Raw genomic sequence first — 18,318 nt, 5'->3', positions numbered from 1 at the left:
ATATCAACACCACGGTGGCTGCATTTCCATCCAGGTAGTGGAACTGTGATCTAGTTGAATCGGCGTACATAACAGGAAAATCCACCCGCTGGGAATGTCTGTGAGCTCGGAGGCTCGGGTCTTGCCGCATCTGCCTCTTCTTGTGGGCAGTGGATTTGCTGGACACTGTGAAATCCAGAACTGACTATTCTGCCCACCCTAACAAGGTGGGATTTCTTCAAGTCTTTTAGCCTCTTTGGGTTCCGTCCGATTCTTTATGCAATAGGTCCTTCTTTTGAAATAGCAGGTGCTATAGGAGAGGTGCAGGTTTTGGAGGCAGATTGACCTATTAATGGTTTGTGTCCTGGCTCCATGACTTAATAACTATGAACTTCCTCATCAGCAAAAGAAAACAAATGTTTTCAAGGAGCTGTAACATTTTTCAAATACTTGCAAATGATTTATATGTAGCATTCCATTAATTCTCATAAGCGCTATAAGAACTTTATTTTCTTAATAAATCTCAGAGGAAGAAACTAAGTCATGGACACATATACAGGTGTTCACTTTAATCCAATAACATATACTTTAAAAGTATTTTATGATTGTGTATGATAGTTCACAATTAAAGGTTAAAAACTAAATCTGGGAAAGGCTGTGAAATTTGTCCTAAGTTGTATCCCCGAGGATAAGGAGCCAGGCAGGTCCACAGAAGTTTGGGCTGAACAACCGCAAGAAGGACCATGCGCCTAGACCAGAGGTCAGCAAACTACAGCCATGGGGCAAATCCAGCCCATGACGTGTTTCTCTAATAGGGTTTTAGTGGAACAAGTTCATTCGTTACATATTAGTCTATGGAAGCTTTTGTGCTGTATCAGCAGAGCTGAGTAGTTGCAACAGAGACAATGTAGCCCACAAAGCAGAAAATACCGACTATCTACCTCTTCACAGAAAAAAAGTTTTCTATCCCTTATCCAGACAATGGTTTGAGCTCCCTTGGGTTATTCAATGTGGCAGCCCCGGAGCCATGAGTTGAACATGCATCTGGTTGTGCTCTGGGTGACCCACTTATTCCTACCATGCAGGCAACTCTAAGAACGTATGAGACAAAACATCTTTTCCACAAATATTCACACATGGGGCCAGAGGTTTAGGGACAAGGCTGGTCATTGCAGCTTTCTTTCCACTGGGAAAATCTAGAAATAATCTGAAAGCCCATCTGTAAGGGATATGGCTAAATCAAAGGGGGTACGGTCTTACGATGACAGATCACATAGCCGTTAAAACGAATGAGGCAGGCCCATGTGCGCTGAAAGCTGTCTGTAGCAATCCACACAGCTGTTCATCTATGTAATTGTGTAAGCTCCATGTCCACTGTATTTCGTTACTCTAAAACGCCACTCGTTGCAAGATGCACCATTATTTTATGTGTCAATAAAAGGGGAAGAAAGTGCCTATTACATAAGGCCTTTAATTGTAAGATGCAGCCTTATTTCAGAGATTTTAAGTTTGAAAAGAACACATCCTAGAATAGATGAAAATATAATTTGCTTATATATTAATGTAAGAATATATGTATTTATGAAAAGGTACAGGAAGAAAGTCTGGATGAATATACATTAAATCAGCGGTCCCCAACCTTTCTGGCACCAGGGACTGGCTTCATGGAAAACAATTCTTCCACAGAGCAGGGGGGAGGGGGTGGGGTGTCGTGGGGTGGGGCGTGGTGCAGAGCTCAGGGGGCTACATGCAGCCCGTTTCCTATCAGGCGATGGACTTGAACCAGGCTGCGGCCCCTGGGGTTGGGGACTGCAGCATTAAAGGGTATAGAGATTATCATCTGGGAATAAGTGGAATTGGGCTTGAGGGTGAAGGGGAGCTTTCACTTTTTAATTTTTGTGCCCACAAATTGTTAAAAAATTTTACAACGAACATGCATTACTTATATAATTTTTAAAAGTATATATATTTAAAAACATTTATGTAGATAATACCTATAAAGTGACTTACCAAGTACCCAGCACAAAGTTAAAGAGTAACCAGTTTCATTCTTTTCTATTCTTCTCTCTGGTTGACTACCAAGAAGTCATTCAATGAAGGGAGACAAAATATTGGGAACAATTTCTAAACAAAAGGAATATTGTAAATTTAAAGTGTTGTTGGCTACTTATAAATGGTTTCTCTTTGGTATAGTTTTCTTTTTTCATCTTCTATTTTCTGTTTTTCCCCAATGACAATTCCACTGTTAATTATAGACTATAACGAACTCTACAAATGCCACCCTCTGTGAAGAGGTTTTGGGTTTTTGGGGTTCTAAGCTTCCTTGAAGAGCATATTGATCAGAATTTTCCCACGTGTTTTTACTACACACAGAAAATGGAAACAAGTGAGTTCTTAGCCAGAACCACAGGAGACACTTTATTAATATCATTCAGTATGAAAGGAATGTTTACACACAGTCATTTTTTCATATGCATTCTCCATACCGCCGAAGGAGAATGGGGACAGGCCTGCTCGGAATAGCAAATAACCCCCAAATCATCTGCAAAGTGGAGATGTAGCTTGGAAATTCCCCACATTACAAACAGAATAGAAACACTTTGCACAGTTGCATTTTTGTGTCGCTTTCCCCCATTTTGAATCACAAATTGGAAATTTGCCATGACAGAAAGTAGGTAAAAGGACAAACATTCTCATAGCTACCCTGCATGGAAGGGAAATGTTGGTCAGCTAGACTCATGTTCATGTCCTGGCTCCAGGGCTGTCACATTCAACTCAAGGGAGTGCAAACTCATCTAGGTCAGGGGTCAGCAAACTTTTTTTGTTTATGCATGGAAAGGGGACATTCTATTAAAAGAATTAGGGTTATAGACTTCAAAGTTGTAAGAGACTTTGAGGATCACTTGGTCCAGCCTACTGCCCTGTGCAGGAATTGTGTATTACAATCTCCACGACGTTGCTCACCTTATGTACTTCAGAAGACTCTCTTGTTCAACCGGGAAAGTGTAGCATGATAATTGTCATCATAACAGAAGCCTTGGGTGTCAGAGGAAAAAGGATAGCTCATACAGCCTGGACTTCCTGGAAATGGCTGACACTCTTGGTTGCTTTATGAGTTAGAAGGGCTTTTAGCTGCATGTAATATAACACTTAAAAAATAATGACTAAGAAAAGCAGTCTAATATAACTAAAAAATTTCAGAAAAAAGCAATCCCAGGGATATTTCAGTGGCTCAAGGAGATGATTAGGGAGCCAGGTTCGTTTCTTCTTCCTGCACCACCCCTCTCATCTTGTTGCTCTTTCATACTTGGGCTTGTTGCCCTGCAGTTGCAAGATGAATGTCAAAGCTCCAGGCATCACATCCTCACATGACTGAGTCAAAAGATATGAATCAGAGGAGTGTCGGGCAGGGTTGGGTGGGTGGGAGGGGAGAGAGAGAGCTCTTATGTCATTATCTTATGTCATTATTAAAGAGTGAGCTCTTAGGCCGGGCGCGGTGGCTCACGCTTGTAATCCTAGCACTCTGGGAGGCCGAGGCGGGCGGATTGCTCAAGGTCAGGAGTTCAAAACCAGCCTGAGCGAGACCCCGTCTCTACTATAAAAATAGAAAGAAATTAATTGGCCAACTAATATATATATATAAAAAATTAGCCGGGCATGGTGGCTCATGCCTGTAGTCCCAGCAACTCGGGAGGCTGAGGCAGTAGGATTGCTTAAGCCCAGGAGTTTGAGGTTGCTGTGAGCTAGGCTGACGCCACGGCACTCATTCTAGCCTAGGCAAGAAAGCGAGACTCTGTCTCAAAAAAAAAAAAAAAAAAAAAAAAAAGAGTGAGCTCTTTTATCAAGAAGGAAAAGCCTTCAACCTCCACTTACACACAAAGGTCGAGAAATAGATCACATGGCCACCCCTAGCTGCAAGGGAAGCTGGAAAGTGGATATCTTGCTTGTTTAGCCTCCATAATGGAAAGTGGACAACGGTGAAGGGGTATTAAAGATGACTCCAACTATGCCAGCATCAATTAATTCTTCACCTTTATCTTGATGACAGACTTCTTGTTGTTGTTTAGAAACGTGATTTCATGGAGGATGGGTCACCCCCAGTCCCAAGGGATGAATTATGATTGGACTAACAAGGTTAGTTCTTCTTGCCAGTTAGGGAATGACATGCAGTTCTGGTCAATGTGAGATGTTTCTCAGAAGTCTGGGGAGCGTTTGGCTGCCTTATCCTCTATCTTAGAAAAGAAACGATATACTCTTTTTCAGGATTTGAACCTTTCTGTTTGAAGTGCTGATGCATGGTATCACTACAGCCTCATTAATCTCTGAAAGGATGAGTGTGAAGGCAAAACCTAACACACGAAAGATGAAAAACTGGAAGGATTTAAAACAGCACATACACATCTGAACTCTGGAACTTCCTTACCTCTTGTTATGTGAGACTGTTATCTTTGGTTTGCTGGAAAAACCCCAGATTCTGAGGCAAAGAGCTAGTATGCCCCTGGCTAATAGGGTGCAACATAAGGTCACAAATGTGATTGCTTTTGTTAAATTGAAGCAGGGAAGGGAGAAGAGCCAATGTGAGAAAGCAGGATCCAGCTGGCTGTTCCTAAGAGTGACTGTCCTCCAAGGAGCTGTGTAAACTGCATCCTGGGTCAGTGCATCAGGGGAGAAAGGGGGATAAATTATCCACCAACTCCCATCTCCCATTGATCAAAAATTTGCCTGTGGTGTGTTAATTGCTTCAAACTTCTGAGCTGTGTGTGGATGGGTAGCTACTCCGTTTCCATAGTGTCCAGCAGCTTGGTGTTACCAGGGGAACTGTGGGAGGGAGATGTGAAATGTGTGGTGCAGGTGCAGGGATAGATTGGGATACAGTCAGGGCATACCTAATTCTGATGGAGTCTCTATCCTGGGGCTAGAAGAAGTTGGATGATATCATACTGTATCATACTGTATCATACTGTCTATGATACAGTCCACCCCTTGCATCAGTCAGACCCCCTTCTTGACCTCCACTTTTGAAAACAGGATGCCCTTATTCCTTGAGAGAAGAGGTATAAGTCTGATTCATTACAGAGTCCCCTTCAAGGTGGCAGTCAGCCAAATTCTCTGAAATGACTCAGGCAAGAGGGTTGCCGAAACGCATGAGGATTCCTGCTATTGTACTTGGTTGTGAGCTCATAATTCACATCAATCAATTTTACCATCCACTATCATGCTGGATTTTTCTTATCCCAGACCAGCACTTCAGCTTGCCCGGGTTGATGGGAGGACCTGGACTTTCATCCCTGGGAAGTCTGAGCCCTTGTTGCCTTGCCCTTGCTGGGCCGTCATTCCTGAAACTGACAGACTTCTAGGATTGCAGGGCACAGAAGCACCAACAGATGCCCCAGTGAACCCACCCTCCCTCATTTTGCAGTGGCACCCCCAGTTTTCATGTGCTCAGAACCAACTAACTCCACCAGGGTTGTAATTCCTTTCTTTGGCTACTGGTCCACTGGCATGAGTAACCCAAGCTTTGAGAGTATCAGAAGTGGCACTTAGAGGTGTCTACTACAGTGGTAAATACCCTCTTGCTCAACCCATGGCGAGTTGGATTTTGTTTTTACTGGCCTCCTCATTAACATGTCAGAAGAAGTGACAATGAAGGCTGAGATCTGAAAGAACAGTAGAAATTCAAATGGGCAAAGATGCGGGGAGAGCATGTTTCAGGCAAAAGGGGAAACACGTACAAAAGTCTGCAGGAGAATAAATAATATGCAGTGTGCGGGGAACTTACAATGGTTCGGTGCGGTCAGAACCGAGACTGTTAAAAACGTTGCTTGTTAAAGCTCCCCTTGTCATGCCAGCACCCTGCACAGGAGAGGTTAGTGCCTTTGAGAAGCCAACATCAAGAGAAACCTTGTCTAACTCAAATAATAGCTGGAATTGCCTTGTCTTTGAGGAATTAAATAGCATCAGCTCCTATCCCCAACGATATCGCTTGCTATTGGACTAGACTTCCCCAAGATTTTCCTAAATCCTATGGTTTACGTTCATATTTCCAGCTCTAATTTCCATTACTGCGAGGTGCATTTGTCTCTTGCTGTCTGTGCTGTGCCCTTCTCTGTTCTCTGCATCAGTCAGAATATGCGACAAAGCACCTTGCCCTTGTCTCTCTGAAGGGCCAGACAAGGAAGCTGAATAAATCAAGGGTCACTGAATATATTTATTTCTGCAGGGAGAGGTACTAAAAGGGGTTAATTTGTAGCATAGCCAATGGCTTAAGGTGAGTTAGTAGACATTTTTATTCTAAGGTTCCTTTGCCGTCCCTGCCAGGGTATAGGGGAACTTCCCATTGACCAACATTATTCCTCCAGTTTCCTTCCCTATAGCTATGATATTATCCTTCACCTCCAAGAATCTGTGCACATTCTCACTATGCGTCTTGTCCAGCAGCTTCCAAATTCCACTTGGATTGTTTTGCAGAGACATTCGGCTTTCCACATAGGATCCGAGCCTTCCAAACTTCAGGGATCATCATTCCACAACCAAAAATGCTCATTGAAGTTGCTTTACTAAACAAATGCAGCCCACTCCCAAAGAATCTCAACTCTTATCCTGAGAATTGTTTTCTGCACATTTCATTTGGGAAAGAAGAGGGGGCGTTTTTCAGCAGAAATAATGATCCTGAGCTGAGTCCGAAGGGGAGGTTGCAGTTGACCAGAGAAGGAGGTGAAGACAGAACATTCTTCTTGAGCAAAGACATTGATTGGAGCATGCGAGTGGTGAATAGCCATCTCCTCACTCCTCCTCCCTTGGAGTGTCTTTTAACCTTCATCATGCCATTTGAGCTAGTCATAGAAGAGGAATCCATGAACCTAATCTGAAAGGCCACCAGCCCTGGGGCCACCAGCCACTGTCTCTAATGGGAACACAGAAGAAAATTTCTTTAAGCTGTGTATATGTGCTCATTCCAGGGTGTCAAGAAAGTGAGATGCCTGGAACATTCCTTTTAACTTCTGCCCAGCCTCCCTGCAGTGTAGAGGGTAAGCGTGCAGGCTTTAGAGCCAGGTACAGGCTCAAATATTGCTCATCCCATTTATTAATGGTGGCCATGGGGATTGGGCCAGTCACTGAACTTCTCTGTGTCTGTAAAACTGGGATCATGATAACACATACAGTTGTTCTAAAGATTAAATATGTCATGTCTACATCAACTGCTTAGAACAATGCCTGGCACAAACTAAGCCCTTATTAAATACTAGCTGTTAGTGCACGTCCTTAAGCTGGCTCACTGACAATGCTGGTGTCTGTCTCATGCTATCTCATGTATGAACCACGAAAATCAGCTTGGGCTCAGGCCAGTGCTTTTACCGCACAAGTTTTCATACTGGGACATGGCTCCGATGCTCCCAGCTTCACATGCATGTTGTGGAGAACTGATGAAGCACACAGAGTGAAAATTCTCGGTGGTTCTCGCACACAGAAGACAGCGATTCTAAGAGGCACTAGTATTACGTTCCACAGGTGAGGCATTGTGCCGTTGAATAACCCACGCCTAAGGTCAAGGGACTATTGTTCTCTCACTTGTTCCTTCAGAAGTCATTACGTACTGCGGCCCTAGCATGTGTCAGGCACGGTGGGTGCTGGAGACACAGTGGTGACAAGGCAGACAAGATCCCTGCTCTCATATTCATGACGGAAAGTGGTTCTGACATAAACAGATCATCATGTGTGCACAGGATGTTACTAAGGGGAAGTTTAGGGTTGCTGTGGGGAGGGAATAGGAAGAGGCTGGAACTTGGCCGTGAGACTTCCCTGAGTGATGACATTTAAATCGAGATGGGAAGAGCACAAGCCTTCTTCCCCTGTCACACGGAAGTCAGGTTGCACCTCTTCCGCTGCTGATGCAGGGGCTCTCGCTTGGGCAGCCTGACACCCTTCTCTGCAGATCCCTGTCTCAGCGCCCCCCACCCCCAGGGGGTGTGTACCTCCCCCTTCCCACCATGCTGGGGACGGGGGGATGAGAGGGTGGGGGAAGATGGTTTTATTCATGGCTCTGGCTGCTCTGTTCCGGGCTCTCCTTCTCTCCTGCCAGTGATTTTATCAGTCTCCTTCATGTGCCTCTCCTCTCCAGGCAGACTTCTGATGATATTTCATTGTTCTCTGAAATTACCTCCGTGAGATTTTACATAAAAATGAGAAACGGGCTCTTACAGCCTCCACGTCGGCTCTCTGCAGTTTTCCCTTCCCTTCCCCTTCGCCACAGTCAACAGAGTCGCCACGCCCCCACTCACAGACCAGTCGCCCCCCCAGGCTTTAGATGGCGGGAGCCTGAGAAGGAGGGGTGCACACAGGCACACACGGATTGTTGGCAGACACTATAGTAAAAAAAAAAAAAATCTGGGATTTTCGCATTAGAATCCATTATTTCTGACTTCTGAAAATGTCAGCATCAGCAGCACCATTCCCACATCTCCACGTAGCAATATCCAGCCTTCACGGAGGGGCGGGCGTCTTCTGGAGAGGGGCGTGCAAGCTTCAGCTCACCACAGACCCCACCGCTCCCTATCGCGTCCCCAGCCCAGCCTGCTCCCGCCACTGACCGGGCTTGCTTGCTCTCTGAAGCAGTCAAGCTTGCACTGAATCTTGATTCAGACTTAAAGTGGATCTGAATTAAATTGTAAGTGCTGAATGGGGTAGCTATTATTGGCAGTAATAACAGTAATATTGAAAGAGTACATTTCCAAGGCTGGATAAAAAGGCTACAGGACCTTTCCCGCATAGGAGTTGTGTAGGAATAGTGATCACTCAACCAAATATTACAAACAGCATCCTCTCTCCTTCCTAATCAGCACTCCTATGTTAGAACATTTCTTAGTAAATTGCATGAAACCCTTACCCATAATAGAAACAGTGCGTGTTGCAGCTAGGTGATTATTATTATTTACCATCAGCACATAATTAGACATAATTTCAATAATTGCCCAAACACAGACTACACGAATACATATTCCTCAGGAATGCACGCATTAAGAGAATCCAAGTCAGGGTGACATCTGTAAGGTCCTGAGGGCACCTTCCTTTTGGGGTGAGGCTAGGGTGAGGTGCAGAGGGGTTCTCGGAAACATGGACAGGCGGGCGTTTGGGTCTTCCTGAGAACGGATTCAGGGCAGTGAGATTCCTCTGCCTCAGGTTCAAGCAACGTGGCTCTGTCCATCAGTGAAGGGGAGTGATAATTCAGCTGCCTTGAACCTGCATTCTACTGAAGTGGTGAGTGTCCTTCTGCTCCAGGGATCTCCCTTTCTTTCCTTCAGTCATTCAGCAGCCACCAAGCAGCGGGTGTGCTGTGGGCGCTGTCCTCGGTGCTGGCGATACAGCCGTGGAAAGCGTCTTGCTGGAGTTTACAGTGCAGCATCCACCTCCTGTTGGCTCTTGGAGAATGAGATCCGCTTTCATGCCACACATACTTGTGGATCACCTGCTATGTGTCCGTCAGGGATCCAGGTGCTAAGTAGTCTGTGGTAGTCAAGCCAGATATGGTCTTCCTCTCTTCCCATTTTAGAGGGGGAGAGAAGACTTGATTCTTAAACAATCCAAGCAAGGAAACTGCAGGTAGTGACAAGTGCTGTGATGAAACCCCAGGTTTGAATCCCAGCTCTGCCACTTTTATGTTTTTGTTTGAGCAGTTTGTTTAACATCTCTGAACCTTAGTTTTCTCTTCTGTAAAGTGGGTGTGAGGATAGCACCTGCCCATCAGGATGGAAGGGATAACTAAATGAAGTATTAAATGTAAAGTATTTAGACAATGCCCAGCACGTATTATGTGCTCAGTAAATATTGATTTTTAAATGAATGAATGATCTGTATCCTACTGGTGCTTCCAAGGTTCCTGCAAGCCTTAGATCCTCCGTGAAGCACTCTGGTTGCCTCTTCCTACCCTCTCCCCCCATCACCCACACTATACACAGTGCCTTTGCTCTTCTAAGAATCAAGCTGGGTATTGTTCATTTATTTTATCTGCTAATTGTCTGTCTCACCAAACTTAACTAAGCTCCTTTAACTCTTTTGCAAAAAAGGATGCACATAATACCCTGCACATAACCCTTGGTAGGTGCTTAATACGTGTTTATTAGCTGACAACATGCACATGAGTTGATTTTCTCTTTCCTGATGCCTAGTCATCTTCTGCAGACAAGGTGAAGGGGAGACTTGTGTGTTGTGATGTCGGGATCGCATTAGGCACTTCTGTAGAGGTGCTGGCACTCGTGTGTGTGAGGCTATTAGGACTGCAGTCCTCAGATTTACAAAGCCTGAATGCAGTAGATAAGCCCCTCCTTTCTTGCATGAAGGAGAAATAAAGGATAATCGCCGGGCTTTCTTCAGCTCCATTTGTGTGTGTGAGGAGCGTCACACTGGCAGTAATTACAGAAAGGGAAGGAGATGGAATAAGTACCAAAGGAAGAATTAGTTGTACTCGACCTAATTAAAATCCTATAGAAAGAATTCTACTCTTATTTGCAAAGGTGATCTAACATAACCTTGAAGCCATTGTATTAACCAATGTACTTTTCAGGGGAATAAATGGCAGAAAGATCATTTGGGAAAGGCAACCCTTCACTTGACTTTCAGAAATTAAACGACCTTGATTTCTGAACCACTTCCTCCCAATGAAATTAGATTGCATTGAACCCTGTCAGTTAACAAGGGGAAGCTAATCAAGCCGAAAGAGGTGCTCACCCAACTGATTCCGTGGCAGGAGGACTTTGGGAAGCTTTCGGGGAAGGGAAAAAGAACAGGGAGGTGGGGGGGGGGGGGCTTTGGTCAAAGTTGGCTGAATCTTTCACTTTGTTTAAACACACACACACACACACACACACACACACACACACACACATGCGTGTACACACACACACACTGAAGAAACGTAGCCTTTCTTCCCAGGAGATGTTTATGCTTTATCATGTATCTTACTGGTAGAGAAGGATTTTTCTACAGTCTAGCACAGTTGATAAAATTTTCCAGGCAGATTATCTTCCCAGAGAGAGGCTGCTCCAGACAGGGTATAACAACCGCCACCATAATAATGATCATTTGTATCTTTCCAATTATACTAAGCCCTTTGTACAAAGTATCTCATTCAATCCTCACAATTATTCATAGGAGCTGCTATTATTCTCTCCATTTTGCATATAAGAAAGTCGAGGCTCAGAGATGTTTACATATTGGCCAAAGTAGTGTATCTTAACTAAATAGCAGGGCTGGGGCTAGAATCCAGGTTTGCCAGATTCTGAAAACACCACGGGATATTTTCAACCACATTGGGTGACGTGCTTGCTCACCACCTCATTTATCACAATTTCATGGGTCTTTTGTTCCAACTGGGCCGTGCCACCTATAGGAATGTTTTTCTCGGGCAAGATGTCAGTGGTCCTTTCATCAATTTTGGGGGGGTGCCTTTGTGCCCTGTATCACTGTGGTTTCATAATAGTGATACTTTCTGTAACTTGTACTCTGTGGTTGTTCGTGACTGTTGTTTTCTCACATGCACCTATACATTGGCAGGTGCATGTGAGAAATGCCTTAGGTAGATCAGACCTGAGTTCTGTCCTCATGGACCGATAAATAGCTTATCCATCCGAATACGGGGAATGGAGCTAACAGCTGAGGTGGCCAAGGAGAGAGGACAGTCTAGTGTCGTAACTATGAGTGCAGACCCTGGGCTCTGACTGTCTGAGTTCAATCCTGGTTCCAATACGTTGCTGCTGTGCCACTTTGGGAAAATTACTTAAGCTCTTTGCTGACTCTGTTTCTTCATCTTCAGAATGGAGACTCTTTTCTTCATAGCACTTGCCTTATAAGCGTGCTGTGAAGATTAAATGGGAGAGTGACACAGTTAGCATACAGTATGTGTCTGGCGAATGTCAGTTATTAAGGTACAAAATTTGGTCCCAGGCCATGGGGGGCCCTAAGCTTCTGGAAGAGGAGAGAAGAGGTCAGTTCGTGGGAAGCTGGTTTCAAGAGACTTGTTTGGGGATGAATTGGGTTTGAGCTGATGGAGGGAAAGGAAAGCAGGAGGTAGGAAGTGGGAGGCCGCACAAGCTTTGCAGCATTCTCAGCAGGCGTCTCGGGTTGGTGTTCATGGATGGAGCTCTTGCAGGGAAAGCCTGGGCCAGATGGAAGGAGAAAACGCACTTGGCAGAATCCCTCCACCTTTCCACCCTCCCGACCATTCATCCTTCCCTCTTTCTGTTCTTCTGTCCTTCCACCCTTCCATGCATCCATCCACCCATCCCTTCATCCCAGAGTCTCCCATCCTTCTCAATTTCCACCCATCTTTCTACCTTTCCATATTTCTGTCCCATGCTGTCATTCCATTTCTTTATCCATCTATCCCTTCTAACCACCTCGGCATAGCTTGGTGCTTAAGAGGGCAGAATGTGGAGATGGAAGGCCTGGATTCAAATCCTGTATCGCTTACTGCTTGTGTGACCCTTCCTTGGGCACATGTCTTAACGTCTCCAAGCTCCCATTTCCCCGCTTGTATATTGCAACTGTCTCCTGGAGGCAAAGGGGGATTACTGGAGGGTTTGAGCAAGGCAGTGGTACAGTCATATTTGTGCTTGTGCAAGTTTGCTCTGTCCACCGTGGGGAGGGTGGCATGAAAGGGGAAAGGCCAACAAGAGGGAGGGCAGTGGGAAGGTGTTGAAATAGCCAAGGCAAAAGGTAATGTGAACGTGAACCAAGTCGTGATAGCTGTCACTGTGTGCTTAGAGGGTGTCAGGCACTGTGCCACATGCTTTGCCTGGGTCATTTCCTTAAATCCTCCTAATAACCCTAGGAGTTAGATGCCACTTTGTTATTTCTGTTTTACAGATGTGGAGCATGAGGCTTGAGGAGTTTACGGAACTCACTAGGATCACAACTGCTAAGGAGCTGAGCTTGGATCTGGACGTAGATCATTTGGCTCTGACATAAACCCTGCAGCGCTAGGTGCTTCCTATGCAAGGACGGGAGGATGTTCTTGTAAGAACTGCAAAGGGGCCACTTGCAAAAGGTCAGTAGAGCAAGATGAGTCCACCAACTGGATGCTGGTAAGCCAGCTCCCTGGGGGAAAAGCCTCGGTTTGTAATGTTTGCCAGTTTATATGGTATCAGTACTCCCTCCATGGTTGACTTCAAGTTGCTAATGTGCTACTGCCGAATGGAAGGTGGGAAGAGACAGTGGGAAGTGGGAGAGAGGAAAGGCCAAGGATGCCTCGGGAGTTTTCAACAGGTGGTAGGCAGGCGTGGTTAACCGTGGTGGGGGCTTTCTCATTTTCCTTGGATCAAACGCAGCTTTAAGAATCCCCTGAAAACTGGAAAACTGTTTCCACAGGAAATTTCTTGTTGCCATCAAATTCTGGAAGCACTTCAAGGCTTTTACGATTGTACTGAAGCTTTTATGCTTCATAAAGATTAAAGCAAAAAAAAACAAACAAAAAAAAAAACCAGAAACAAATTGAAACAAAACAAAATCCTACTGGCATTTAATAAATACGTCAACAATAAGGATCTGTTCGGTGCACAGTAAGAACATACCGAGCACGCGCATTTGTGGCTTGGCTGGGGAGCTCCACTCCAGGTGTCTCTCATGCTCGGCCTGGGGGCAGCAGGCCAGCCCAGGCCTGGGCCCGTGGCAGTGGCAGAAACACAAAATGGTAAACGGAAACAGTCAAGCCCTCTTACACTCTAGGCTTATTGCTGGCACCATGTCACTTCCTCATTCTATAGGCCAAAGTAAGTCACATATTCAAACCCAAAGTCAATGGGCAGAGAAATATATTCTGTCCTTGTAGTGGAAGTGGACTGAAAATCACATGGCAAAGAACATGGATACAAGGAGGTGTGGGGAAATTGAGGCCAGTGACACACTCTTACCACAGGGATGTCCATCCAGGTGAGCAGAATGTACTCTCTGCCCAAGGATAGTCAGGGCATCATCATTTCTAGCCCAAGGCTTGTCTTTAGTTTTTGCCTCACCTATTTTTATCCTTTGCCTTGGTAAGGAGAGGAAGAAGACGACGTAGAGGCCTGGGCCTCCTTGCTTTCCTCCTCTGCTCTTGGGAAGGCTGGTTTTGTCCCAGAGTTTAGAGACCCGATCATTACATCACCACTCCTTTGCCATTTTGACAAGCCAAGCGACTTTCTACCCACTCAGGGTTTTGAGCAAGCGAGCATGCCCTTCAAAAAGGTGCTGCAGATGCAATTTTCCCTAATACATCTTAAAATTAGTGCCTTTTTTTTAAACAAATAGGCCTTATTTATACCATGCACAACAACAACAACAACAAAAAGGGAAGATAATTAGACATACACACTGCAATCAAGCATATTGGGTTTGTTGGAATCATTAAACTTAATTACTTTCACTTGTTATTCCTGGGGGCTATAATATCAGTATTAAATGCCAGTGGAATCTGCAGTATGTTTGATTTAGCTGAAACAAGGACTTGGTAATTTACTGCCTCTCTGAGAGATTTTTATCGAGGTGAGGAATATGCTGAGTACCTCTTCGTGCTTTTCGTGGGGCCTGCTAGACAACTGCTTTGCTGAGAGACTGGAGTGTTGTCTTATGCAACAGGTCTTGGTCCTCTGAGAGATGCTGTCCTTGACGATGCCTGCCCATCTCCAGGGAGAATTGACCACACGTGCCACCCACAGTGTTAAGCCTTTACACTTGGCATATCTTCCTTAATCCTCACGATTATACCAGTTTGCAGAAGAGGAAACTGAGGGTCCCCGAGGTAGAGTGATTTACCTAAGGTCAAAGAGCATCTAAGAGGCAGGTCCAGGAATTTGGCTAATGGGGAAGTTTTCTGAGTCCAGGATGGGTGTTATCCCTTCACTTGTGGTTCTCCAAATCTTCGTGTTGGTTTCTCCTCCCCACTTTTCTTTCATTTCTTCTTGATTAGTCTTATAAACTGTCCCAAACTCAAGTTCTATTAAAAGCCAACATTTATAAATATTTTCCATGTACCTGCCACTGTACTGGAGTTTAAAATACTTCATCTCCCATAATCCCTCCAACAACCCTATGCTATACATATGCACATTGTAGGTGGTGGTTGTTACTATTATACATCGATACATCTATGTGTCAGACTGACATCAGCATTTGTATTACTTAGGAGTGTGTTCGGCTGTAGGTAATAATTGACCATGGTGGTTTCGCCCAATCTTTATTTACTTATTTATTTTCTCACATAACAACAAATCCAGAGCAGCAGTGCAGCTTGTTACACCTGTTCGTGATGCCATTAGAAACACACGCTCCTTCTATTTCCAGCATAGTCATCTTTAGAGGTTGGCTCTAAAAGAAAATTCTTCATGGTTGCAAAAAGGTTGCTCCACCTCCAGCCATTACATGTGTCTTCAATAGAGGAAAAAAGGAGAAGGGTGGAAGGCAGGAGGAACAAGCCTCCTCCTCTGTAGACCCCACCTTGTTATCTGTGCAGGGTCGCCCCTCCTTGAGGGCCACTGCCAACATCTCACTGGACAGAAGTGTCCCACGGCCACTCCTTGACCAAGGGAGCCTGGGAAGGGCATTTTATTTTAGTTGCACAGGTGGATGCCATGAACACAAACAGGGCTCTATGGTAAAGAAAAGAGGAGAATGGATATGGGCATGTGGGTACAGGGGGAGAACCAGCCGTGTCTGGCACCCACATGGAGGGCACAGCCACATCAACAGGCTTTGCTGATCGAAATGCAAGTGAAGGTGTTCAAGGTATTTTCCCCTTGAAGAGCTTCATTTCACTCCCTGTTATTTCCTTTAATCCTCACGCAACCTTTTGAGGCATTTAGTCCGTTTTCATTCTCAGGTGCCCTCAAAGAACCTTTTCCCAGGCGTTTTGTTCAGCCAGAAAGGAGGAGCAGGCAGGAGGGAAGGGCTGTCTCTGCCGGGGACGGACCTGAGCAGGGCTCGCGTCTCCCCCAGCAAGCAGGGCCGGTGGGCTGGAGGGAGCCGTTGGGACTGGGAATGGGGATGGAGGATGGGTGGAGATTTAATTATGCAATTAACTAGGCTTGGAGTCGGACCTCTCCACAAGCTCCTAATTAATTGATCAGATGCACCACCTGCAGACCAGCTCGCCTGCACAGGCTCCCAGAATGCACCGGGTGTGCAGGAGGGAGCATGGGGTCTGCTCGGGCTTGGGGAGCCGGGGAGCTCCCCGTTAAGTGGGTGTGCAGTCAGTTACCGTATGCCCCCCCCCCCCGGGGCCTCTGAGCATGCTTAGAAATGATCCATTAGGGCCGAGAGAGGCGGGCTGTGAGGAAGAGAGGGCTGCCTCGGCTTACCGACTGTGTGTGTGTATTGGGGGCACTTGGCGGTCAGGGGTGGTTCCAACGGCCTTTGCAGCACAGACACATCCGTATTCCGGGGCAATGGGCTAGGAAAGCAGCAGCAGCAACGGAATCTGGCCCTGCCCGCTCAGTAAGGATAACTGACATGTGATGGGTGAGGAGGGTTTTGCTTGGTTTTATTTTTAAAGATTTTTTGATATAAAAATTGTGTATAATAATAACATCTAATAGCGTTTCTTTCCTTTCTTTCTTTTTTTCTTTTTACCAAAAGAAAGTTCATTTATTACTTTGAAAGTACTGTTGTTTAGTCCCACAACAGAAAATGCAGACTTTCTGGAATCTTCTTCTGGATTGCCACTATATTGTGGGCTTTTAAAATTCATTTCCTTTTCTTTTTTTTCTTTTTTCCAGCATATTATGGGGGCACCGATGTTAAGGTTACGTATATTTCTCTTGCCCCCTCTCCCCCATTGAGTCAAAGCTTCAAGCGTGTCCATCCCCCTGCTCATTTCTTGAGTGATTACCATGAATGAGACGCTGTGCTCAATGCCGGACCTACATGGTCTCACTGAATGCTCACAATGGCTTGAGAGAAAGTTAACGCCCCCTGTGTCAGAAGGGGAATGTGAGGCTCAGAGAGGTGAAGGGACTTGCTCAGGCCACACAGCTAAGAAGTGGAGGGGTAAGAATCGGAACCAAGCTTCGTCTGACTCTAGAGCCTGTACCTCTAAACTCTCATCATTCTATCTCCAACTCATGCCATTTTAGGAAAACGGGATAATGGTGAACGTTAGAAAGCAGGTAATCATCCATAATCCCGACGCTGAGGGGGGCAGTCGGCACAAGGTAGACTAATCTTTACCTCCCACTATCTTCTTAGCTTCCAGCCCCATTTTCATTTCCCTTTCATCCACCCCACTGCCTTTTACTATCACCAGAGCCGTTGAAACCAAGGGTAGAGAGCTGACTCACGATGGGCCAGTTGCATCTGCCTCTCCCAAATTTAGAGTGGAGTCTCGGGGACTGAGTCAGCTGGTTGGGGGGAGGCAGGGTTGCTGCACTGCAAAGACGCTGGACCCGCTGTGAGGGGTCCGCACGCGGAGTTGCCACTGGGGCTTCCGTGATGGGTCTTGTGGGGATGGATGCACGAACAAAGAGGCTGGTCTGCGGGGCGCCGAGGAGGAAGCAGATGGGGTGAGGAGCAGATTTGGGAGAGCACGTGGTCCTGATGAAGCGCCAGGTGAGTGAGTACCCGGAAGATTACACCTCCCGAGGCCGGCATGTGTACAACTAACCCTCTCTTAATTTAAGCTTCCTCGAGTGAGTTTCTCTTCCTGGTAACCATATGATCCCTGATCAAAGTACAGCTGCTGTTGACATCTTGCGGTGTTTTCTTCTAGTCTTCCTTCTTTTTCCCTCCCTTTTCTTTCCTTGCGTTTTTGTCTGTAACCTCCGATGCAGAGAGCTGAATTACTCATACTTCCCGGACCACAGCGCAGGATCATCATCATTGGTTTATGCAACATCCCTCTCATTTTGTTTATTTCCCCCGCCCCTGTACATCCCTGGTCTCTGTTCCTAACCCCCTTCCACCCTAAGCACCCACTCTAATGTTTTTGATATATGTCCCTAATGCATGATTACTTGTAAAATACGTAGTTCTGTTTTCTACAAGTATGTGATTTTAGCATATTCAAATGATGGTGTGCGATCAGTAACATTCTCATTTTCTCCCCTTTTTTGTAGTTAACACTGTATCTTACAGCTCTATCCCACGTTGTTTTACTTAGTACCATGAGAGGGAGGTTTGTTTATTTCAAGGCCAGACGCCTAGCTTCCCACCACATTGACCTTTCTCTTCGGAAGTCGTACTGGAGAATAGCTTTGACATAGCCAGTGTTGGGAGGCACTCTTTTCCTCAAGCCATGCAAGGACACATTTCTTAACCTTTTCCTCCCAGCGTCACTGAGGAAGACGATGGCTTGAATTGACAGAGAGGATTCTGGGTCTG

This window comes from Microcebus murinus, chromosome 19 (genome assembly GCF_040939455.1).
Source record: "Microcebus murinus isolate Inina chromosome 19, M.murinus_Inina_mat1.0, whole genome shotgun sequence".
Lineage (NCBI taxonomy): Eukaryota > Metazoa > Chordata > Mammalia > Primates > Cheirogaleidae > Microcebus > Microcebus murinus.
Note: the sequence above shows the minus strand (reverse complement) of the source record.